General features: G+C 51.7%; 1 protein-coding gene across 1 annotated transcript in view; it reads left to right on the top strand.

The window, feature by feature from the left end:
• PKNOX2 (PBX/knotted 1 homeobox 2) overlaps nt 1-26,441 on the top strand; it is a 180,904-nt gene that overhangs the window by 7,048 nt on the left and 147,415 nt on the right. Inside the window, exon 2 of the mRNA XM_038753795.1 lies at nt 25,285-25,358. The gene's annotated coding sequence lies outside the window, so the exon portion shown is untranslated. The remainder of the gene's footprint in view (nt 1-25,284; nt 25,359-26,441) is intronic.

Below are 26,441 nucleotides of genomic sequence, written 5' to 3'. Positions count from 1 at the left end.
AGAAAGTAGAGAAGCGGCGTGGCTCAGTGGAAAGAGCCGGGTCTTGGGAGTCAGAGGTCGTGGGTTCTAATCCCGGCTCTGCCGTGCGTCAGCTGTGTGACTTTGGGCAAGTCACTTCACTTCTCTGAGCCTCAGTTCCCTCATCTAGAAAATGGGGATGAAGACTGTGAGCCCCACGTGGGCCAACCTGATCGCCTTGTATCCTCCCCAGCGCTTAGAACAGTGCTTTGCACATAGTAAGCGCTTAACAAATGCCATCATTATTATTATTATTATTAAAATGCAGAGGTAAAGAGTGACAATCCCTGCCCACAGCGAGCGCACAGTCTAGAGGGGGGAAGACGGGTGTCAATACCAATAAGCAGATGTCAATATAGATAAATAAAATTACAAATAAATGCATGAAATGCTGTGGGGCGGGGAGAGGGGAGAAGAGGAAAGGGAGCGAGTCAGGTTGGCATGGAAGGGAGTGGGAGATGAGGAAAAGTGGAGCTTAGTCTGGGAATGCCTCTTGGAGGAGAAGGGCCTTCAGAGGGGAGAAGAGGAAAGGGAGTGAGTCAATTAATCAATCAATCGTATTTATTGAGCACTTCCTGTGTGCAGGGCACTGTACTAAGCGCTTGGGAAGTCCAAGTTGGCAACATATAGAGACGGTCCCTACCCGACAGTGGGCTCACAGTCTAGAAAATAATAATGGCATTTGTTAAGCGCTTACAATGTGCCAACCACTGTTCTAAACACTGGGGAGGTTACAAGGTGATCAGGTTGTCCCACGGGGGGCTGACGGTCTTCATCCCCATTTTCCAGATGAGGGAACTGAGGCCCAGAGAAGTGAAGTGACTTGCCCAAAGTCACCCAGCTGACAATGGGTGGAGCCGGGATTCGAACCTATGACCTTGGACTCCAAAGCCCGGGCTCTTTCCACTGAGCCACGGTAGAGAGTCAGGTTGACACAGAAAGCGCTTAGTACAGTGCTCTGCACTCAGTAAGCGCTCAATAAATACGATTGATGATGATGAGGAGGAGGAGGAAAAGTGGGGCTTAGTCTGGGAAGGCCTCTTGGAGGAGATGGGCCTTCAGTAGGGCTTTGAAGGGGGCGGAGAGTCATTGTCTGGAGGATTTGAGGAGGGAAGGCAGAGCGTGGGCCAGGGGTCGGGGGCGAGACAGGCGAGATCGAGGCACAGTGAGACTCTCCCAAGTGCTTAGTACAGTGCTCTGCCCACAGTAAACGCTCAGTAAGTATGGCCTCGTCCCCCTCTCCATACCCCCATCTTACCTCCTTCCCTTCCCCACAGCACCTGTATATATGTATATATGTTTGTACATATTTATTACTCTATTTATTTATTTATTTTACTTGTACATACCTATTCTATTTATTTTATTTTGTTAGTATGTTTGGTTTTGTTCTCTGTCTCCCCCTTTTAGACTGTGAGCCCACTGTTGGGTAGGGACTGTCTCTATATGTTGCCAATTTGTACTTCCCAAGCGCTTAGTACAGTGCTCTGCACACAGTAAGCGCTCAATAAATACGATTGTACATATTTATTACTCTATTTATTTTACCTGTACATATCTATCCTATTTATTTTATTTTGTTAGTATGTTTGGTTTTGTTCTCTGTCTCCCCCTTTTAGACTGGGAGCCCACTGTTGGGTAGGGACTGTCTCTATATGTTGCCAATTTGTAATTCCCAAGCACTTAGTACAGTGCTCTGCACACAGTAAGCGCTCAATAAATACGATTGATGATGATGATGACTGGACGATGTTCGGGGAAGTTTTTGCTGCCTCGGGACGGCAGCGTTGATATATAAACGTGGGTGTGGGGGCTCTCATCTCCCCCCATCCGTCGCCCCCACTCTCTGGGGCAAGCCCACGAGGGTGCCCAGCCCCGCACTGCTCCCATTAGCCCGTGGACCCGATGCCCTGCAGAAGCTTTGCCCGGCGGTGACGTTTTCTGTAGAAGTTTACAAATAAAACAGTGTGCGGTCAGAGGGGAAGAGGTGGGATTGGGAAAAGGCCGGGAAAGACGAAGCCAGTGGTGTTCCGGCCGGCCCGCAGGTGAGGGCCTACTAACACCTCCGGTGAAATCCATGTCTTGCGGGGGATGATGGAGGCCCACTGAGGGCCCGCGTTACAGGGTACCGGATCGGATCGGATCTGTCTCTATGTGTTGCCAATTTGTACTTCCCAAGCGCTTAGTACAGTGCTCTGCACATAGTAAGCGCTCAATAAATACGATTGATGATGATGATGATGATGATACCGACGGTACTAAGCGCTTAGTACAGTGCTCAGCACACAGTAAGCGCTCAATAAATACGATTGATTGCTTGATTCCCCAGAGCGGGCTGCGCCCCTGTCGATCCGCCCTGTGGACGGGAAGTGGAGGAAGGGGGAGAGGCGAGCAAGGAGGAGGCCGAAGGGCTCGGGAGGCAGTGAGGACGGACTCCTCCTCCCCAGTGTCGGGAGCCCCAGACCCATTTGGGGACGTCGAGTCACTAGGTGATCACGGGCAAGCCATGCTGTCGCTGGACCTCATCCATTCATTTGTTCATTCAGGGATTCATTTGTTCATTCAATCGTATTTATTGAGCGCTTACTGTGTGCCCCATCATTCATTCATTCATTCAATCATTTATTGAGTGCTTACTGTGTGCAGAGCACTGTGCTAAGCACTTGGGAAGTACAAGTTGGCAACATATATGTTTATATATGTGTATATGTTTTTACATATTTATTACTCTATTTTATTTTTCTAATATGTTTTGTTGTCTGTCTCCTCCCTTCTAGACTGTGAGCCCCTTGTCGGGTAAGGACCGTCTCTAGATGTTGCCAACTTGGACTTCCCAAGCGCTTAGTCCAGTGCTCTGCACACAGTAAGCGCTCAATAAATACGATTGATGATGGATGGATAGGGACGGTCCCTACCCGACAGCGGGCTCCCAGTCTAGAAGGGGGAGACAGAGAACAAGACAAAACATATTAACAAAATAAAATAAATAGAACAATTTACTTCCCAAGCGCTTAGTACAGTGCTCTGCACATAGTAAGCACTCAATAAATACGATTGATGATGATGATGATGATAGAACGGGGTTTTTTTTTGCCTGTAAAATGGGTTTCATGTTGTAGTCCTGGCCTGCTTGGTGGATGTGCGCACATGTCTTCTAGACTGTGAGCCCGCTGTTGGGTAGGGACCGTCTCTCTATGTTGCCAACTTGGACTTCCCAAGCGCTTAGTACAGTGCTCTGCACACAGTAAGCGCTCAATAAATACGATTGAATGGGTGCGTGTGTGTGAGAGAGCACCCATGTGTGTGGGGAAGCATGTGTGTGTGTGTGTGTGTGTGACTGAGCCTGAGGAACCAGGCGCCTTCTGCATACAGGGCTAAAATGCTGTATTAAGCGCTTAGTAATAATAATAATAATGGCATTTATTAAGCACTTACTATGTGCAAAAGCACTGTTCTAAGCGCTGGAGAGGTTACAAGGTGATAATAATAATAATAATGGCATTTATTAAGCGCTTACTATGTGCAAAGCACTGTTCTAAGCACTTGGGAGGTTACAAGGTGATGGTGATAATAATAATAATAATAATAATGGCATTTATTAAGCGCTTACTATGTGCAAAGCACCGTTCCAAGCACTTGGGAGGATACAAGGTGATAATAATAATAATAATAATAATAATAATAATAATGGCACTTATCAAGCGCCCACCATGCGCAAAGCAGTGTTCTGCCCACAGTAAGCACGCAATAAATACGATTGAATGAAAAGTGCAATAAAAAGCAGGGTCGTCCAGCAGTTTTGAGTGTGTGTCTGTGTCTGTGTGTGTATCTGGGAGGGCAGCCAGTAGAACCAGTTGCTTCCCAGTTGGACAGACCATTGCACCCTCCAGATCCCACAACCAGGGCTGACTCCCAGAGAGCCCGAATCCGGCCTCATCCCCCTTCACGTTCTACCACTGCTATTTATTGAGCACTTACTCTGTGCAGAACACTATGCTAGGCACTTGGGAGAGTAGCGAAGCAGCGTGGCTCAGTGGAAAGAGCCCGGGCTTTGGAGTCAGAGGTCATGGGTTCAAATCCCGGCTCCGCCAATTGTCAGCTGTGTAACTTTGGAAAAGTCATTTCACTTCTCTGTGCCTCAGTTCCCTCATCTGTAAATGGGGATTAAGACTATGAGCCCGAGGTGGGACAACCTGATCACCTTGTATCCCCCCAGCGCTTAGAACAGGGCTTCGCACATAGTAAGCGCTTAACAAATACCATCATTATTATTATGGGTTCTAATCCCGGCTCCGCCACTTGTCAGCTGGGTGACTTCGGGCAAGTTACTTTACTTCTCTGGGCCTCAGTTCCCTCATCTGTAAAATGGGGATTAAGACTGTGAGCCCCACATGGGACAACCTGATTACCTTGTAAACTCCCCAGCGCTTAGAACAGTGCTTTGCACATAGTAAGCGCTTAATAATTATTATTCTCTGGGCCTCAGTTACCTATCTGTGAGCCCCACATGAGACAGCCTGATCACCTTCTAGATTGTGAGCCCACTGTTGGGTAGGGACCGTCTCTATATGTTGCCAACTTGTACTTCTCAAGCACTTAGTACAGTGCTCTACGCACAGTAAGCGCTCAATAAATACAATTGAATGAATGAATGAATGAATGTATCCCCCCCAGCGCTTAGAACAGTGCTTGGCACATAGTAAGCGCTTAACAAACACCATCATCATTATTATTGTTACTGTAGAGTTAATAGACACGATCGAATCAGTCCATCAGCAGTACTGATCTAGAGTTTATTAACTGTGGCATTTGCCAAGCTCTTACTATGTACCCGACACTGTAGTAAGCGCTGGAGAAGATATAGGCAAATTGGGTCGGGATGCAGTTCCGCATGGGGTTCATAGTCTTAGTCCTCATTTTGCAGGTGAGGGAACTGAGGCACAGAGAAGTTAAATGACTTGCCCAAGGTCACACAACAGATGAGGCGTGGAACCAGGATTAAAACCTAGGTCCTTCTAACTCTTAGGCCTGTGCGCTGTCCTTCCCCCTCGTCCCCCTCTCCATCCCCCCATCTTACCTCCTTCCCTTCCCCACAGCACCTGTATATATGTATATATGTTTATACGTATTTATTACTCTATTTATTTATTTTGCTTGTACATATCTATTCTATTTATTTTATTTTGTTAGTATGTTTGGTTTTGTTCTCTGTCTCCCCCTTTTAGACTGTGAGCCCACTGTTGGGTAGGGACTGTCTCTATATGTTGCCAACTTGTACTTCCCAAGCGCTTAGTACAGTGCTCTGCACACAGTAAGTGCTCAATAAATACGATTGATTGATTGATTGATTCAGGCCATGCTGCTTCTCCCAATTCTGTGCAGAGCACTGGAATAAATGCTTGGGAAAGAACAGCGTGGCCTTATGCATAATAATAATAATAATAACAATAATAATAATAATGATGGTATTTGTTAAGCGCTAACTATGTGCAAAGCATTGTTCTCAGCACTGGGGGGATACAAGGTGATCAGGTTGTCCCGGGTGGGGCTCACAGTCTTAATCCCCATTTTCCAGATGAGGTAACTGAGGCCCAGAGAAGGGAAGTGACTTGCCCAAAGTCACACAGCTGACAATTGGCGGAGCCGGGATTTGAACCCGTGACCGGGCTCTTTCCACTGAGCCACGCTGCTTCTCCGCTAGAGCCCGGGCTTGGGAGTCAGGAGGACCTGGGTTCTAATCCTGGCTCCACCACCTGCCTGCTGTGACCTCAGGCAAGTCACTTCCCTTCTCCGTGCCTCAGTCGCCTCACCTTTAAAAGGGGAAGCCCCAGGTGGGACGGGGACCGTGTCCAACCCGATTCTCTTGTCGGTATCCCAGCGCTCAGTACAGCGCCTGGCACATCGTAAGCCCTTAACAAATATCATTTAAGAAAACCCCAAATAAACAAGCAAAACCAGTAGCATTCCTGCCGTCGAGAGTTTTTTTAGAGCTCCAGCCGTGATGGTGTCCGATGGTGTCTTCTAGACTGTGAACCCACTGTTGGGTAGGGACCGGCTCTATATGTTGCCAACTTGGACTTCCCAAGCGCTTAGTACAGTGCTCTGCACCCAGGAAGCGCTCAATAAATACGATTGAAAGAACGGAAAGGGGCCGGGTGGCGTGGCCCTCGGACTTGGCCTCTCCTCAGCAGAGCCAAGCTGATATTTACACCCATGCTTCCGCAGAGACTTAATGATGGCATTTATTAAGCGCTTACTATGTGCAAAGCACTGTTCTCAGCGCTGGGGAGGTTACAAGGTCATCAGGTTGTCCCACCGGGGGCTCACAGTCTTCATCCCCGTTTTCCAGATGAGGTCACTGAGGCCCAGAGAAGTGAAGTGACTCGACCCAAGTCACACAGCTGACAATTGGCAGAGATTTGGTCCCCGGCGGGGTTGGGCGGCGGCCCTTGCGAACTTGTACCTCCCAAGCGCTTAGTCCACAGTAAGCGCTCAATAAATGTGATTGATTGATTGATTTTAACCCTTCCGGGCCTTCGACGGGCCTTCTCGCTCCGGGCTCCATTTTGTCTGCGCCGCGGCACGGGGCGGGATGGGGAGGAGTGAAGATGAAGGGTCAGCGGGAGGCCCGGGCCGCATCCTCGCCAGTGGAAATTTCAACTGAGGAGGCCCGGATCCCCCCAGCCCCGATCCTCCCCACGCTGGTGGGGGGCCAAAGAGCTGCTCCCGAGCACTCTGAGGATGGATTGGGGAGTCTAGCCTAGCAACCCCGCCAACCCCCAATCCGTGCCATCTGCGGGAGGGCCGATTATTTGGTTTGGGGGCTGCCCGGCCCCCGGTTTCTAATTTCACCCCGCCGAGGGGGACGTTTCGGCGGACAACCCGTCTCGCTCGAAACCCATCCCGGAGTGAAATCGGAAACCCTGAACTGGGCCGGATATCTTCAAGCCAGAGCCGTGCAGATTGGATTAAGCCGCCACCAAACAGCGCCGTTCCCGATATTATTTTTGGCAGGAATGCGGGGCGGCGGGGAGGAGGGGGCGGCGGCAGGGGCCACGCAGCTGCCCGCTTAGGGAGTTAGGGGAGCTGGAGTTGCCGGGGGCTTCCTGGAGAGCATCACCCCTCGGTTTCGGGGGCGACACCCCGACCAGAGTTGTGGTGTGTGTGTGTGTGTGTGTCTGTTGTGGAGGGTTGTCTCACGCATCTTTAGGCTTCCGGCCTTGCTCGGCAGCCCGGATCTCTTCCCCACTACGCCCACACGCTCTCACGCTCATCTGTGCGCACAATCACGCGCAGAAGAACATGCCCAAAGGCCCACACCCTCCATCCAGGGCCGGTTAGCTGCGGATAACTGCGTAGCGTGGCCCAGTGGAAAGAGCCCGGGCTTTGGAGTCGGAGGTCGTGGGTTCAAATCCCGGCTCCGCCAATTGTCAGCTGGGTGACTTTGGGCGGGTCACTTGGCTTCTCTGGGCCTCGGTTACCTCCTCTGGAAAATGGGGATTAAAACTGTGAGCCCCCCGTGGGACAACCTGATCTCCTTGGCATCTCCCCAGCGCTTAGAACAGTGCTTTGCACATAATAATAATAATAATAATGGCATTTGTTTAGCGCTTACTATGTGCAGAGCACTGTTCTAAGCGCTGGGGGGGATACAAGGTGATCAAGTTGTCCCACGTGGGGCTCACAGTCTTATTCCCCTGAGGGAACTGAGGCTCAGAGAAGTTAAGTGACTTGCCCAAGGTCACACAGCAGACATGTGGTGGAGTCGGGATTCGAACCCATGACCTCTGACTCCAAAGCCCGTGCTCTTTCCACTGAGCCACGCTGCTTTAGTAAGTGCTTAATAAATGCCATCGTTATTATTATTATTATTATTACAGCTCCTTCCTTATCCCTGCTTGGTGGATTATTCAGCGTCCCGACTTCCTCCTCCTCCTCCTCCTCCCCATTTTCTGGTCTGTGCCCAGTTTACCGTTCTCTTTTCATTCATTCATTCAATCGTATTTATTGAGCGCATTCTGTGTGCATTCATTCATTCATTCAATCGTATTTATTGAGTGCTTACTGTGTGCAGAGCACTGTACGAAGCGCTTGGGAAGTACAAGCAGCGTGGCTCAGTGGAAAGAGCCCGGGCTTGGGAGTCAGAGGTTATGGGTTCTAATCCCGACTCCGCTGCTTGTCGGCTGGGTGACTTTGGGCAAGTCACTTCACAGTCTTCTAGACTGTGAGCCCACTGTTGGGTAGGGACCGTTTCTATATGTTGCCAACTTGTACTTCCCAAGCGCTTAGTACAGTGCTCTGCACACAGTAATAATAATAATAATGATGATGGCATTTATTAAGCGTTTACTATGTGCAAAGCACTGTTCTAAGCGCTGGGGAGGTTACAAGGTGATCAGGTTGTCCCACGGGGAGCTCACAGCCTTAATCCCCGTAGATGAGGTAACTGAGACCCAGAGAAGTGAAGTGACTTGCCCAAAGTCACACAGCTGACAAGTGGCGGAGCCGGGATTTGAACCCACGACCTCTGACTCCAAAGCCCGGGCTCTTTCCACTGAGCCACGCTGCTTCTCCAGTAAAGTAAGCGCTCAATAAATACGATTGAATGAACTTCACTTCTGTATATCACCTGTATATATGTATATATGTTTGCACACATTTATTACTCTATTTATTTATTCATTTTACTTGTACATATTTAGTCTATTTATTTTATTTTGTTAATACGTTTTGTTTTGTTCTCTGTCTCCCCCTTCTAGACTGTGAGCCCACTGTTGGGTGGGGACCGTCTCTATATGTTGCCAACTTGTACTTCCCAAGCGCTTAGTACAGTGCTCTGCACACAGTAAGCGCTCAATAAATTGATTGATTGATTGATTTGCACATAGTAAAGTCTCCCTCCGCCTCGGTTTCCGAGTCCTGTGGTTCGGAAACAGTGTATCCCCCCCAGCGCTTTGCACATAGTAAGCACTTATCAAATACCATCATCATCATTATTATTATTATTATACAGAGGCGGTGCCGACCCAACAACGGGCTCTCTTGCTAGAAGGGAAACAGGAGGAGAAGCAGCATGGCTCAGTGGACAGAGCATGGGCTTTGGAGTCAGAGGTCATGGGTTCGAATCCCGGCTCCACCACGTGTCTGCTGTGTGACTTTCTGCAAGTCACGTAACTTCTCAGAGCCTCAGTTACCTCATCTGTAAAATGGGGACGATAACTGTGAGCCCCATGCAGGACAACCTGATCACCTTGTATCCCCCCCCAGCGCTTAGAACAGTGCTTTGCACATAGTAAGTGCTTAACAAATGCCATTATTACCCCCCCCTTTTAGACCGTGAGCCCACTTTTGGGTAGGGACTGTCTCTATATGTTGCCAACTTGGACTTCCCAAGCGCTTAGTACAGTGCTGTCCACACAGTAAGCACTCAATAAATATGATTGATTGATTTGGAGAAGCAGCGTGGCTCAGTGGAAAAAGCATGGGCTTTGGAGTCAGAGGTCATGGGTTCAAATCCCGGCTCTGCCACTTGTCAGCTGTGTGACTTTGGGCAAGTCACTTCACTTCTCTGGGCCTCAGTTCCCTCATCTGTAAAATGGGGATGAAGACTGTGAGCCCCACGAGGGACAACCCGATCACCTTGTAACCTCCCCAGCGCTTAGAACAGTGCTTGGCTCATAGTAAGCGCTTAACAAATGCCATCATCATCATCATCATTGATTGAGGAGACAGACTCGGGCCAATCCATCCTGGATGTGCTGGGGCATTGGGATGAGCCAACTGAGAGAATTCCCGGCCCCCCCCCCCCGTCTAACGCATCCTTCGCTGGGACACCTGGGAGCAGCGTGGTGCCTTTTGGATGGTCGCTTCCGACCACCGGCCCCGTAGGGACTTGACGCCTTGTGCCGATTTGACTTTGGGATTTTCTGTCGGGATTCCCCCCGCTCCAAGCGGGCAGGGCAGGCAGGATTCCCGCTCCAGGAACTAGCCGGGAAAGAGGAATTTGCCGATTGCACCCCAGAGGGCGACAGAGCCAGTGTCCCACTGAAAATGCATTTTCAATCTTGCCGGAGGCGGCCTACCCACCTTCACCTCTCCACTGGGATGAAGATGAATGCAGGATGGGGTTTTCCTGGGGGAAACCGAGGCGCCGAGAGGTGGCAGGGAGTGGGAGAGCGGCCGTCCTCGGGATTCAAAACCATGGACCGGCTCCGGGGTGGTGGGGGTGGCAAGTACTCGCTATTTTCAATCAATCAATCGTATTTATTGAGCACTTACTGTGTGCAGAGCACTGTACTAAGCGCTTGGGAAGTACAAGCTGGCAACATCTAGAGACGGTCCCTACTCAACAGCGGGCTCACAGTCTGGAAGGGGGAGACAGAGAACAAAACCAAACATACTAACAAAATAAAATTAATAGAATAGATAGGTACAAGTAAAATAAATAAATAAATAGGGTAATAAATATGTACAAACATATATATATATGTATATATATATATATATATATACAGGTGCTGTGGGGAAGGGAAGGAGGTAAGATGTGGGGGATGGAGAGGGGGACGAGGGGGAGAGGAAGGAAGGGGCTCAGTCTGGGAAGGCCTCCTGGAGGAGGTGAGGATTTTCATTCATTCAATCGGATTTATTGAGCGCTCACTGTGAACCGGCCCACTAAGCGGGCTTGGGAGTCAGAGGTGTCATGGGTTCGAATCCCTGCTCCGCCACTTGTCAGCTGTGTGACCTTGGGGAAGCCACTTCTCTGTGCCTCAGTTACCTCATCTGTAAAATGGGGATGAAGACTGTGAGCCCCACGTGGGGCAACCTGATCGCCTTGGATCCCCCCACTGAGCACTGTACTAAGCGCCTGGGAAGTACAAGTTGGCAATGTACAGAGACGGTCCCTGCCCAACAACGGGCCCCTTTATTGAGAGCAGAAGATGGGGGTCCCACCCCCCGAATTTCCTCCCTCACCGCCCCCGGCCAGGCCTGATTGATTTTGAGGTAGCCCGAGTCACCAGTGTGCCACCCGCCGCGCCCCCCGGCCAGTCGCCCTCCGCCTCGGTTTCCGAGTCCTGTGCTCGGGTCCGAGTCCACGGACCACAGTGGCCCGTGGTCACAGGGAGTCGGAAGGGAGCAAATCAGCTCCAGAGGGTGGGAGGAGGGAGGGAAGATATAAGCAGCAATAATTATAATTATATGGTAATAATCAATCAATCAATCAATCGTATTTATTGAGCGCTTGCTGTGTGCAGAGCGCTGGACTAAGCGCTTGGGAAGTACAAGTTGGCAACATCTAGAGACGGCCCCTACCCAGCAGTGGGCTCACAGTCTAAGAGGGGGAGACAGAGAACAAAACCAAACATACTAACAAAATAAAATAAATAGAATAGATATGCACAAGTAAAATAAATAAATAGAGTAATAAAGTAATAATAATAGAGTAATAATAATAATAATAACAGTAATAATAATAATATATAGTAATAATAATAGTAGCAGTAGTAAGCTTGCTGTGGGCAGGGAACGTGTCTATCAACTCTGTTGTACAGTGCTCTGCACACAGTAAGCGCTCAATAAATACGGTTGATTGATTGATTGTACTATAATCTCCCCAGCGCTTAATATAGTGTTCTGCACATGGTAAATGTGCAATAAATGCCACTGATGATGATGATATTAGTAGTAGTAGTAATGTAATTGTTATTGAGCACCCACTGGATGCTATACACTGTACTTAGTGCTTGGGGAAAGTACAACAGATGGGTTCCCTGCCCACTTAGGGTTTACATTCTAACGGGAGACCGGCATATAAATATTTACAGAGTTATCCAAGTAAAAAATCGAGCGTACAATTGAACAGACTAATATGCACAAGCGCTAAGGAGGGGGCTCGATAAATGCGGGTGGGTCAACGCAACTCGTGGTGTTGGGAGGTGTTGAGAAGCAGCGTGGCTCGGTGGAAAGAGCGTGGGCTTGGGAGTCAGAGGTCATGGGTTCGAATCCCGGCTCAGACACGGCTCTCCCCAGGTTCAAAGCCCTCCTCCGACCAGCCATCCCCCATTTAATAATAATAATAATAATACTAATGGGTATTTGTTAAGCACGTACTATGTGCGAAGCACCGTTCTAAGTGCCGGGGGGGATACAAGGCGATCAGGTTGTCCCACGTGGGGCTCACAGTCTTCATCCCCATTTTACAGATGAGGTAACTGAGACACAGAGAAGTGAAGTGGCTTGCCCCATTTGACAGATGAGGTAACGGAGGCACAGAGAAGTGAAGTGACTTACCGAAGGTCACACAGCTGACAATTGGCAAAGCCGGGATTAGAACCCATGACCTCTGATTCCCAAGCCCGGGCTCGTTCCACTGAGCCTGTATGTGTTGCACTTTAAGGTTTCATCGCTCTTAATGTGTCTGTCTCCAGTCCCCTCTCCCCACCTTCATTCCTAAGTTGTGAGCCCTCCGAGCGACCTCCAGGCCTAATAAATAATAATAATGGGATTAGTGAGGACCGGGTGTCTCCCCCGCTTCCCCGCACCTCACGAGCTTCTTACTGCCACCGCTTACAGATGAGGGAACTGAGGCCCAGAGAAGTGAAGTGACTTGCCCAAAGTCACACAGCTGACAATTGGTGGAGCCAGGATTTGAACCCCTGACCTCTGACTCCAAACACGTGCTCTTTCCGCTGAGCATGCTGCTTCTCCAGTACTCTCTTGAGTACTGTACTCTCTCGAGTGCTTAGTACTCTCCATCTCTCCCCCCTCCATCCCCCTCATCTTACCTCCTTCCCTTCCCTACAGCACCTGTATATATGCATATATGTTTGTACATATTTATTACTGTATTTATTTATTTATTTTACTTGTACATATCTATTCTATTTATTTTATTTTGTTAGTATGTTTGGTTTTGTTCTCTGTCTCCCCCTTTTAGACTGTGAGCCCACTGTTGGGTCTCTATATGTTGCCAATTTGTACTTCACAAGCGCTTAGTAGAGTGCTCTGCACACAGTAAGTGCTCAATAAATACGATTGATTGATTGATTGATAGATAGTACAGTGCTCTGCACACACCAAGTGCTCAACAAACACGATCGATTGATAGATTGATTGATGTCTACAGTTCCTCTGGACTGTAAGCTGATTGTGGGCGGGGAACGTGGCTACCAACTCTGTTATTTTGTACTCTCCCAAGAGCCTAGTACAGCGTTCTGCAGAAAGTAAGCACTCCGCAGCAGGGCCTCGCTTGGGAGTTAGAGGACTTGGGTTCTAATCCCAGCTCCGCCGCTTGTCCGCTCTGTGACCTCGGTCAAGTCACCTAACTTCTCTGTGCTGCATTAACTCGTCTGTAAAACAGGGATTAAAGACCGCGAGCCCCCCGTGGGGCAACCTGATTAACTCGGATCTACCCCAGCGCTTAGAACAGTGCTATTTTGCACATAGTAAGCACTTAAATGCCATTATTATTATTATCGCTGTTGATCGATTGATTGTTTTCCCATGCTGCGGTCCGGGCTGGGTCACTCTGGGGTGACAAGCAGCCCCCTCCCACGCGGTCCCCAAGGGGCTCCTCAGCCCCGGTGGCCCCGGCCAGGAGAAACCCAGTCCACGGTCAATCATCATCATCATCATCAATCGTATTTATTGAGCGCTTACTATGTGCAGAGCACTGTACCAAGCGCTTGGGAAGTACAAATTGGCAACATATAGAGACAGTCCCTACCCACCAGTGGGCTCACAGTCTAAAAGGGGGAGACAGAGAACAAAACCAAACATACTAACAAAATAAAATAAATAGAATAGATATGTACAAATAAAATAAATAAATAAATAGAGTAAAAAAAAAAGTCCTACTGTGAGCCCACTGTTGGGTAGGGACTGTCTCTGTATGTTGCCAACTTGTACTTCCCAAGCGCTTAGTACAGTGCTCTGCACACAATAAGCGCTCAATAAATACGATTGATGATCTGGGGGCCGGCACTCCAGGTTCAACTGGAATAATTCAATTCCAAATTAATTTCCGCCACCCGCCCCCTCCCACATCCCCTTCTGGGCGGGCGGAGGAGAAGGGCAGGCGCCATCGCCCAGGGCGGCCGAGGCCCGGGACCCGGGACGGTTGTTCCCTCCGAGCAGGTTCCCCCTAACGAGATCGGATGCTGAGCCCCCGGGAAGAACAATTGCCCTCTAATTAGACAGAAAATATCTCCCGGCATCATTAGTCAGACTGGAAAGATTTCAGCTGAAGGGAGAGAATCTTCTCCAGCCTCACTCCCACCCCCGCAAAAGGAATGATTATGTTGTGAGGTGCCAGCAAGGTGGGCCTCAGTTCCCTCATCTTTAAAATGGGGATGAAGACTGATCACCTTGTAACCTCCCCAGCGCTTAGAACAGTGCTTTGCACATAGTAAGCGCTTAATAAATGCCATCATACTCTAGACACAGTAAGCGCTCAATAAATACAATTGATGATGATGATTATTAATAATTATACAGTATAACAGAGTTGGCAGACATGTTCCCTGCCCACAGTGAGTTTATGATCTAGGGGCGAAAGCAGAGCAGCCCCTGCTCTCCATCGGTGCCAAAACATGGATGTTTTTCGTGTCATATCGCTCTCCCTCTGGGGGAGATACAAGCGCTGGGGGAGGGATACAAGGTGATCACGTTGTCCCACGTGGGGCTCATAGCTTAATCCCCATTTTACAGATGAGGTCACTGAGGCTCAGAGGAGTTAATAATAATAATAATAACAATATTGGTATTTGTTAAGCGCTTACTATGTGCAAAGCGCTGTTCTAAACGCTGGGGAGGTTACAAGGTAATCAGGTTGTCCCACGGGGGGCTCACAGTTTTAATCCCCGTTTTCCAGATGAGGGAACTGAGGCCCAGAGAAGTGAAGCGACTTGCCCAAAGTCACACAGCTGACAGTTGGCGGAGCCGGGATTTGAACCCATGACCTCTGACTCCAAAGCCCGGGCTCTTTCCACTGAGCCACGCTGCCTCTCTATGTGCTGTTCGGTAATATGTTTTGTTTTGTTGTCTGTCTCCCACTTCTAGACTGTGAACCCGCTGTTGGGTAGGGACCGTCTCTGTATGTTGCCAACTTGTCCTTCCCAAGCGCTTAGTACAGTGCTTTGCAGACAGTAAGCGCTCAATAAATACGATCGAATGAATGAGTGAATGCTGCTGATTAGAGCCCACGCCCTTCTGACTCCCAGGGCTGTGGGCCTTATTCAGTACACCATGCTGAGGCCCAGGGAAGTGAAACGAGTTGCCCAGGGTCACTTAGCAGATGAGTGTGGCTTTCTTCTAGACTGTGAGCCCACTGTTGGGTAGGGACCGTCTCTCTGTGTTGCCAACTTGGACTTCCCAAGCGCTTAGTACAGTGCTGTGCACACAGTAAGCGCTCAATAAATACGATTGAATGAATGAATGAATGAATGAGTGGCGGAGCCGGGACTAGAACCCAGGTCCTTCTGTCTCTGGCTATTAGGTCAAGCGGTGGGGTGGACTTGCTGCGCTCCACAGAATTGGAGCCTCCCCCATCCCCGCACCCCTTTCCCTTTGCCTAAGCCTCCCTCGCCCCCGGCCCACCCCACGGCCTTCCAACTGGGACCCCCAAGAAGGTGACCAGACCCCAGGCCAAGAGGGGCGCGGGAGCCATGAAAGCCAAGGTGGCTTGCAGGAACCCGGCCACCGGGCCCCGGATGGGCAGAGAAGAAGTGTGGCTTAGTGGGTAGAGCCCGGGCTTGGGAGTCAGAGGTTGTGGGTTCTAATCCCGGCTCCACCAACTGTGTGACTTTGGGCAAATCACTTCACTTCTCTGGGCCTCAGTTACCTCCTTTGTAAAATGGGGATTAAAATTGTGTGAGCCCCCCGTGGTGGCAACCTGATCACCTTGTAACCACCCCAGTGCTTAGAACAGTGCTTGGCACGGTAAGCGCTCCACAAATGTCAACAATATTGTTATTATTATTAATCCTGCCTCCGCCACTTGTCAGCTGTGTGACTTTGGACAAGTCACTTCACTTCTCTGGGCCTCAGTTATCTCATCTGTAAAATGGAGATTAAGACTGTGAGCCGCACCTGGGACAACCTGATAACCTCCTCAGCACTTAGTGCTTGGCACATAGTAAGTGCTTAAGAAATGCCATCATTATGATATATAGCCCTCCGCTTTTCCTCCACCCGGAAAAGGTGGAGAACTGAGAAGATACTTCCCCGGGTGCGCGGGGTCAAGGGGAAGTCACTTCACTTCTCTGGGCCTCAGTTATCTCATCTGTAAAATGGAGATTAAGACTGAGAGCCCCACCTGGGACAACCTGATAACCTTGTATCTCCTCAGCACTTAGTGCTTGGCACATAGTAAGTGCTTAAGAAATGCCATCATTGTTATATATAGCCCTCCGCTTTTCCTCCACCCGGAAAAGATGGAGAACTGAAAAGATACTTTCTGGGAGCGCAGGGTCAAGGGATCGCGGGGTTCAGGGGTCAGCTGGGCCGCTGGGCCCGGTGCTTTGGGCTTTTCCTAAAGCCGTTAAAACCAACAGAAAGGCGGCGATTGTGCGTTCCCCACCTGGGCAAGTCACTTCACTTCTCTGTGCCTCAGTTCCCTCTTTTGTAAAATGGGGATGAAGTCTGTGAGCCCTACTTGGGATACCCTGATTACCTTGCATCTCCCCCAGCGCTTAGCTTTGGGCTCTTCCTAAAGCCGTTAAAACCAACGGAAAGGCGGGGATTGTGCGTTCCCCACCTGAGCAAGTCACTGCACTTCTCTGTGCCTCAGTTCCCTCTTTTGTAAAATGGGGATGAAGTCTGTGAGCCCTCCTTGGGATACCCTGATTACCTTGCATCTCCCCCAGTGCTTAGAACAGTGTTTTGCACATAGTAAGCGCTTAACAAATGCCATTGTCGTTATTATTATTATTTGGTTTTTCCGCTATGAAATTGGGGCGGCCGGCCGGGAAGTGGGGGATTAGTGCGGCTGCAGACCCCGACCCGGGACAGGGTGGATGGGGAGCTCAGGCCGGAGAAGGGGTGAGGGGTTGCACGTGGCCAGGGGGTGGTCGCCCGGGCCCTCGGGGGCAGCGGGGGAGAAGGACAAGGCAGGCCGGACCCCCGGTCCCCGGGCCCAAACAGCAGGTCCTTGGGGGCTCCCGAAGGCTCCCGCCACCCCCGGGCCCGGGCTCGAGATTTATCAACCCTTCTTTCTTCAAGTTGGTTTCCACCCCGTGCCCCCCGCGATCACTGCCCCACTTTTAGACTGCCCCACTTTTAGACTGGGAGCCCACTGTTGGGTAGGGACTGTCTCTATATGTTGCCAACTTGTGCTTCCCCAGCGCTTAGTACAGTGCCCTGCACACAGTAAGAGCTCAGTAAATACGATTGATGATGATGATGATGCCCCAGGGCTGCGTGGGCCACGGGGCAGGAGGATGCGGGCCGCAATAAGGCGGGAATGTGGCCAGGGGCTGGGGGCTGGGGCCGGGCCTCGGGTTGTTGCGGCCCACGCACAAGGGGCCCAGGTTGTGCCCGCCGGTTTTTTCGGGAGCTAAATTTCGGCTGCTTCTTTCTTTCTTTTTTTTTTTATAACACCATCTCAAGCTGCTAATTTTTTCTCTTCCCGTTTTAAACCAGCCTTCTGTCTCCGCCGACGAGCTAGGGAATGTCGTGGGTGAGCCTCTGCCCGCCGGCTCTCATTTCCCCGCCTGCCGCGCCACACCAGGCCCGGATTTACGGCTGCCGGGGGTGGGGGTGGGATGGGAGAGATGGGGGGGGAATCTCCCGCACCGCCGTCCCCGCCACCTTCGCCGGCTGGAGCCCGACGGGACCCTCATCAATCCTCAGGCCTGCCCCTCCTTTCATTCATTGAGCCCACTGTTGGGTAGGGACCGTCTCTATATGTTGCCAACTTGTACTTCCCAAGCGCTTAGTACAGTGCTCTGCACACAGTAAGCGCTCAATAAATACGATTGATGATTCATTCTTTCGATTGTATTTATCGAGCACTCACTTTGTGCAGAACACTCTACTAAGCTCTTGGGAGAAGACAGTACAACAATCAACAGACACATTCCCTGCCCACAACGAGCTTACAGTCTGTGGGGGGGACCGGAGACAGGCATTAATAATGGTATTTGTTGAGCGCTTACTATAATAATAATGATGGGGTTTGTTAAGCGCTTACTATGTGCAAAGCACTGTCCTAAGCGCTGGGGAGGATACGAGGTGATCAGGTTGTCCCACGTGGGGCTCACAGTCTTAATCCCCATTTTACAGATGAGGGAACTGAGGCCCAGAGAAGTGAAGTGACTTGCCCAAAGTCACACAGCTGACAAGTGGTAGAGCCGGGATTTGAACCCATGACCTCTGACTCCGAAGCCCGGGCTCTTTCCACTGAGCCACGCTGCTTCCCCTATGTGCCAAGCGCTGTTCTAATCGCTGTATATCAATACATAAATGACGGATATGGTCATAACGGCTGTGGGGCTGGGAGTGGGGAATGAACAAAGGGAGCAAGTCAGTGTGACGCAGAAGGGAGTGGGAGAAGAGGAAAGGGGAGCCCATTGTGGGTAGGGATTGTCTCTGTTGCTGAATTGTACTTTCCAAGCACTTAGTACAGTGCTTTGTACACTGTAAGCGCTCAGTAAATACGATTGAATGAATGAATGAATGCTCTGCACACTGTAAGCGCTCAATAAATACAATTGAATGAATGAATGAAAGGGGAACTTAGTCAGGGAAGTCCTCTTGGAGGAGATGAATCTTCGGTAAGGCTTTGAAAGGTGGGGAGAGTAATTGTCGGATTTGAGGAGGGAGGGCGTTCCAGGCCAGAAGCAGTGTTTATTGAGCACTTACTACTGTGTGCAGAAAACACGGGGCTTGGGAGAGCACAGTACTATCTGTGCCCTGCAAACTTTGGGTCCTACGGGCCTCTACTTTTCCGGCCGGGCAAGGGGCTTGCGTAGGAAGAGGGAGTCTACAGGTTGGCAGGTTGGGGAGGGAGAGGGCGGTCATTTGTCCGTTTTTCAGCGGGCCCTTATTCTGACCAGTTCACATATGGCTCCTTTCTATCTGGTATTTTTACTTTCCTTCCACCGTGGCTTCCGTCGCCGAGTTCTGAGGCTCGGGGGCAGTGCCCACATTCACAGGGACTTAGAATAATAAAATAATAATAATAATAATAATAATAATAATGACATTTGTTAAGCGCTTATCATCATCATCAATCGTATTTATTGAGCGCTTACCGTGTGCAGAGCACTGTACTAAGCGCTTGGGAAGTACAAGTTGGCAACATATAGAGACAGTCCCTACCCAATAGTGGGCTCACAGTCTAGAGGACGTCCTCACGGGGCCAGACTGGACTTGGATGCTATTTGCTGCTGCACCAGGGGGGTGGGTGGCGGGGAGATGTGGGAAAGAGGAAGGTGTCCTGGAATTGCTCTGCATTCCAGGAGAGGTTTGATTTGCACATTAGGGTGGCGTCTACCCAAGCTAGGTGAAGGGGGGAGTTTATCCAAATTCTCTGGGGCCCAACACCCAGATAAGTGTAATAAATAAAGTGGGCAGTTTACATTGGAAATCTGTTGGCTGTAAACAGACCCTTCAACCCTCAGAGACCTCAGCTTCCTCGGAGAAGCAGCATGATATAGTGAAAAGCGCACAGGCCAGAGAGTCAGAGGACCTGGGTTCTAATCCCAGTTCCACCACTTGACTGCTTGGTGACCTTGGGCAAGTCGCTTAACCCATCTGTGCCTCAGTTCTCTCATCTGTAAAATGGGGAGTCAATACCTGTTCTTCCTCCTACTTAGACCGTGAGCTCCTTGAAGGACTTGATTATCTTGTATCTACACCAGTGCTTAGTACAATGCTTGGCGTATAATAAGCACTTAACAAATGCTACAATTTTTATTAGTACAATTCCTCCCTGAGGTGCAGATCATATTCCTGGATATTTCTCTCTCTCTCTCTCTCTCTCTCTCTCTCTCTCTCTCTCTCTCTCTGTCTCTCTCTCTCTCTCTCTCCCTCTCTCCCTCTCTCCCTCTCTCCCTCTCCTCCCTCTCCTCCCTCCCCTCTGGGATGGTTATTTCCAGTTGGTCCCTAGCTCGCTTCCCTGAGATGCCTGCCATCCCGGGGAAGTGAGTTTGGGTGCCAGTTTAGATGCCCATTCAGGAGAGTTGGCAGTAAAGCCCAGATCCAGATCTCTAAAACCTCTACAGGTCTCCCACTCCCCTTCCCACCCCCCCGAGATATCCAGAGGTCTTCTCAAGTGGTAGAAATGAGGGATTGGGGGAGTCTCTATGGACTTCTGAGGGTCCCCTCCGTGCCTCACCCCTAAACTAGGCTAACAGGTGGTATTCCCCTCTCCACTCTTCCCTGGAACAGATTAGGGTGTTAATCTCAGCTTTACCCCCGTTCCTGCTGTGTGACCTCCTACAAGTCACTCAACCTCTCTGGGCCTCGATCATAATGAGGATAATAACCTCTGCCTCTCCCTACTAGTCAGGAACACCACGAGCACTGAGAAAAACAGAAGGAGTAAGAGCGCTTTGGAAGCGGGAATCACCGGATGCTGTCAATCAGTGTTTAGCATTAACTGAGTGTCTACTGTGCGCAGACCACTGTATGTGTCTTTGGGACCATGAGCCTTGTGTGAGACAGGGATTGGGTCCAGTCTGATGAATTGTCCCACTAGGAAGAGCCTGGGCCCGGGAGCCAAGAGGACCTGGGTTCTAATTTTGGCCCTACCACTTGCCAGCTGAATGAGTAGAATGAATCACTTAACTTCTGCCCCTCAGTTTCCTCATCTATTAAATGGGGATTCGATACCTGTTCTCCCTCCTACTTAGACCATGAATACCGCGTGGGATGTGGACTGTGTCTGACATGATTATCGGGTATCTACCCCAGTGCTTAGTACAGTCCTGGGCAGGTAGTAAGCACTTAGCACATGCCATGATTACTATTATCCTGTATCTACCTCAGTGCCTAACACCCATAGTGAGTGCTTAACAAATGCTATTAATATTATTATTATTATGAGAATATAGTAGTGAGTAGAGGTAACCCCTGCCCTCAAGGAGTTTACAATCTATCCTAATCCCTTTCAAGGGATTAGTGCCATTTTGAGTTTGTTGTCCTGCTGGTCACTTGGCCCCAAGCTGAAGTGGGCCGCCCCCCCATTCCCCTCTCCCATTCTCCCCTCCAGTGGATGACCAGGACCAAACTTAGCCAGGATCCTATGGGTCTCAAGGTACCTCCTCCACTCCTGCCTCGTCCCCCCTCGGTGGGATGGGGAAGGGGCTGGAGAGGGGCAGCTGCCTCCCTCCTGGTCCAGGCTGCGGCCCAGGCCCCGGATGGGATGTATGGTCACCTAGGTGAATTCAGCCCTTTGTTTCCCGCCCGCCGGGACGGCCGAGCCAAAACCTCGGCCTCCAACAATCCCGCCTTTGTGTCCGTCTAATTAATCCCCACAGCGGCAGGCGAGGAGAGGAGGGACGCCCGGCGGAGCGCTCCCTCACTGCCTTGGGCCATTCTCGGGTGGCCGGAAGCCGGACGGGTCCCACAGGCGGCCTCGTGCGCGGCGAGGGTCTGCCCGGCTACTCGCGCCGCCAACTTGCTGCTTTGTCAGAGACCGCTCCCCGCGTCGCCTGCAATGCTGACCTCCCACCTGGCCTGCCAGCCCGCCATCCCATCAACCTGCCAACCCGCTACCCGCTCTACCGGCTCCCGGCCCGTACCCCCGGCCTGCAGGGGCTGCCGTTCCCGGCTGCCCCTTGCCCGCGGGGCCGGGTGGAGGAGGATGCTAAATCCAGAGATGATGGGGCCGGGGTCTACACTGCCAGGTCAGCCCCCTGGCTGATCACCCTCTGTCCCCTACCCTGTCGGATGCCCATGGGGTGCAGGCCGGCAAGATGCCGAATGGGGAGGGGTCTAGCACTCAGAGAAGGGGGAAAAGGGATTTGAGCCGGAATGGGAAGGGGCCCAGGCCATCCAGAGCCACAGAATGGAGGGAGGACCGACCCCAGGACTCCTGCACCCCTGTCTCCAAGCAGGGAAGGAGAAGATGGGGGAGAGGGTGTGGAGCAGGGAAACGGGAAATGGGGGTAGGGGGGGAAAATCCAGAAGAAGTTGGGATGTAGGAAGAGGGAAGGAGAGGAGGGAGGTGGAAAACCCGGGGAGGGTGGGGGAGGGAGAGAGGACAGTTCATGTATCAGCAGCTGCTGCGAGGTCTGTGGCCAGAGGCCGGCTGCCCTGCCGTGTAGCAAAGCGGCAGGACGCCGGGCTACAAGTCGGAGGACCTGGGTTCTAGTCCAAACTGGTGCTGTTAGCCTGCCCTGGGACTGTGGGCGACTCACTTAACTTGTACTTCCCAAGCGCTTAGTACAGTGCTCTGCACACAGTAAGCGCTCAATAAATACGATTGATGATGATGATGATGATGACTTAACTTCCCGGTACCTCAATTTCCCCACCTGTGAAATGGGGAGACTAATACCTGCCTTGTCTCCCTACCTTGCAGTGTCATCGTGAGGGTTGAAGTGAAGTAATTCATGTGAAAGCCCTTTAGTGATCATAGTGCTTTAGCTGTCTATAGCTGTAATTTATTTATCTATTTTAATATCTGTCTCCCCCTCTAGCCGTGAGCTTGCCGTGGGCAGGGAATTTGTCTATCTCCCAAGTGCTTAGGACGGTGGTCTGCACACAGTAAGCGCTCAATAAATACAACTGACTGACCAACCGACAAGCGATGACAAGGCTGGAGCACCTAGGGGCTTGAGCAGAGAGAATGGGCGGAGGTGCCAGGCATAGGTTACTTTCTGGGCATCAGCTGTGGGGGCCCAGTGATGCCAACGGGAAGGAGACAATGTCGCTGGGCGGCATCGCTCTCTCTCCTGTGTCGACCACAGAGAGAGGAAGCCCTTTTGTCCATGTGTCACTCATCATATTATTCAAGCACCGGCTCATGTCCATATCCCCTTTTCCTTTTGCGTCCGATCTGTAAATTGTTTTAATACCTGGTCCAGGGACTGTGTCTGACTTGATTATCTTGTACCTATCCCAGTGCTTGGCACGTAACAAATGCTACAGGTATTGTTATTACTTTTATCCATCCATCAGTGGTATTTTTCCAGTGCCTTCTGCAGGTAGAGCCCTGTCCTAGGCGCTCGGTGTGGTCCTCTGGAGTGGCAGGGTAGAGACGAGACAGTTGGGGGAGAGCGGTGGGATGAAGAGGACCCTTTATTGAGGGCCCCGTCTTTCCCCCCACCCCCAGGAGCAGAACAGGAGAGGTGATGAGCCGGGAGACCTATAAGCAGGTTTGACCCTGAGCAGTGAGCAGAGCCGGGACTATGTGGGTAGGGACAAGGGCTCAGGGTGGAACTGTGTGGGGGTTTGCTGGCTGGGTAAACTGAGGCCCAGAGAGGGGTTAATTGGAGGCAGAGCCGAGAGGTGGCCCCGGGCGAGGGTGGACAGGGTCAGGGGGATGAGGGGGCACTCAAGAAATACTTAGAGAAGCAGCGTGGCTTAGCGGAAAGAGCCCGGGCTTTGGAGTCAGAAGTCATGGGTTCGAATCGCAGCTCTGCTAATTGTCAGCTGTGTGAATGGGCAAGTCGCTTCTCTGTGCCTCAGTTCCCTCGTCTGTAAAATGGGGATTAAGACTGTGAGCCCTCCGTGGGACAACCTGATCACCTTGTAACCTCCCCAGCGCTTAGAACAGTGCTTTGCACATAGTAAGCGCTTAATAAATGCCATTATTATCATTATTATTCTGCTGCCAAGATGGTGGAGTAGGGAGGAGGAGGAAGGAGGGAGGAAGGTAGGAGGACAGGAGGGGGCAGAGCCAGGAGGGAAGGAGCTGGGTGGGGAGGGGAAAGAGAGGAAAGGGCCAGAGGGATTGGGTCCGGAGGGCCAAGGTGAGGGGAAAGAGGTCACGGCCGTGCCTCTTCGCCGTCAACCTGTCAGCCATCAGCCCTGAATCCCCACGACCGACCGTGTGACCTTGTGTCCTTGTGTCTCGGAGTCCCCCAGGGCTGAGGGGAGGGGGACGTTCTTCACTGGAGCAGAACAGAACCGAGCTTCAGTGCCAGGGCTAGGGGCACTGGAGGGGTCGGGACGCGGAGGTGGGGGGCTGCTTGGGGAGTGATTAACATGGTGTCAGCAGCCCGCAGTCCCAGCCAACCCAGGGCCAGGATCCCATTATTCTATTAGGGTTTCAGAGCGGCATTAAGTGGACATGATTCCCTCCCACGGCCCATTAATTGTGTTTTATGGCCGATCTGATGGCCATTACCCTTTTTCGCCAACGCGTTTCCCCATTAGGTTTGTACAATTAACCAAATATGCGTGGAATGGGGGGAAATGGCAGGAGCCAGAGTCGGGGTGCTCCAGGCTGGTGGGGGGGGAGGGGTAAAAACTACCTGGGCAGGTGAGGGGCTTCGGGATCTGCCAACCAGGCCCCCCGAGCCCCAGCTGGGTGGGCACTGCTCAGAGTCCTTCATTCATTCATTCATATTTATTGAGCGCTTACTGTGTGCAGAGCACTGTACTAAGCGCTTGGGAAGTACAAGTTGGCAACATATAGAGACGGTCCCTCAGTCATGCTCAGTCGTACTGGGTGGTTGGGGGGGCACCCCTCCCCAGGGAACAAGAGGCCAAGACCCCCATGGGACCCTACTCTGGGGGCCAGCCCCAGCCAGGAGGGAAGAGGAGATGTCTGGGAGATGTCCCTGCTGGCCCAGCCCCTAGCCCAGTGGCCCAAGGGACAGTGACGTATTAATGTCTATCTCCCCCTGTAGCCTCATTATAAGCAGGGAACTTGTCTGCTAATCCCGTCGTATTGTGCTCTCCCAAGCACTTAGTACGTTGCTCTGCACATAGTAAGCGCTCAGTAAATATGATTGAGTGACCTAGGGAGTGACCACCAGCCATCCCCTGGCGGCTAGAGCGGTGGACTCAGACTGCCCCAAGATGCTGGGCTACCAACTGGACTACCAGCTCTCAAAGCAGCCACTCCCAGGCCAGGTGGGTGGCAGCTGAGGTTGCCTCTGGGCACGGTCATAGCTTGGGGGGCCGGGTTGACCCCAGACTAAGCCACACTGTATCCCCGGGCTCCTTGGACCAGGGTGTCAGGGTGAAAGGGACAGGGTGAAAGGGCAGGGGGACGATGAAGTCGGAGTGGGGGCAACTTCCATTGCCCAACGGGCAGTGTCCGCCACCCCGGGGAGTTCCCCACTGCCCCTAAGACTGGTTTTCTGCCCACAGGTGGTGCCCGCCTGGGGCTGGTTCCAGAGCCCTCCGACCCTCCGTGCTTCTCAGCAGCAGTACGGCTCCAAACCGTGAGTACCCGGGATCTGGTGGGTCCGGGAGGCCTCTCCGGGGGCAGGGAAATGCCCAACCGTGGCCAGGATGGGCGGAGTATCTGGGGGACATTCCTGGGACTGCGCCCGGAAGGCCTGGAGGAGCCAGGAAGGTGATGCCTGCTTTAACCGGAGGTTATGGAGCAGGAGGAGAGGGAGAGGAGTCGGTCCTGGATGCAGGGGGAAGTGGACTCCCCCAGGTTTGTCGTTGGCCGCCGGGGCGGGGTTTGGGGAGGCTGGGGTGGGCTCGGGACCCTGGTGGTCTCCACCAGGAGGTATTGGGAGTGGAAGAGCAGGGGGTCAGAGATAGAGCAGGTGTCCTGAGGGTGGCAGGGATTTGGTGTGTCTGGTAGGGTTGGGTCCAACTCGGTGTCTTGGGGGTGACCATTGTGACAGCCTCCCGGGCTTCCCTCTCTGCCCGTTGTCTCTCCTTCCTCTCCTCTCAAAACTCCCTGCCTACTTTTGGCTCTCTTTATCCCTCTTGGCCTGGTCGCCACTGAGCTCGAGGACCCAGGGTGGGTTTAGCCACACCCCCCTGCCCTCACCTGCTATCCATGGCAGCCCAGGAAGCGATCCCCCGTAACCTTTGCGTCTCCTTGAGGTCAAAGCCGAGCAGCGGGAGCAAGCCCCTGGAGCAGGCGGGGGCTCTCGGGCCTGGGTTTTAGAGTCCGGGGAGGGTTTTCCTTCACTGGATCGAATCTGGGGCCGTGGGTGGAGAGCAGGGATTCCACTTCAGGCCTACTCCAATCCACCAGCGTATGTTCCTCTCCTCCTTCCCTCCAAAAGACCTTCTCTGATTAATCCCACCACCCTGGTCACCTCAGCGGATCAACCATGGCTCAGTGGAAAGAGCCCGGGCTTTGGAGTCAGAAGTCATGGGTTCAAATCCCGGCTCCGCCAACTGTCAGATTTGTGACTTTGGGCAAGTCACTTCACTTCTCTGGGCCTCAGTGACCTCATCTGTAAAATGGGAATTAAGACTGTGAGCCCCCCATGGGACAACCTGTTCACCTTGTAACCTCCCCAGCGCTTAGAACAGTGCTTTGCACAAATTAAGCGCTT

This window comes from Tachyglossus aculeatus, chromosome 11 (assembly GCF_015852505.1).
Source record: "Tachyglossus aculeatus isolate mTacAcu1 chromosome 11, mTacAcu1.pri, whole genome shotgun sequence".
Taxonomy (NCBI): domain Eukaryota; kingdom Metazoa; phylum Chordata; class Mammalia; order Monotremata; family Tachyglossidae; genus Tachyglossus; species Tachyglossus aculeatus.
Note: the sequence above shows the minus strand (reverse complement) of the source record. Positions and strands in the feature narration are given on the sequence as shown.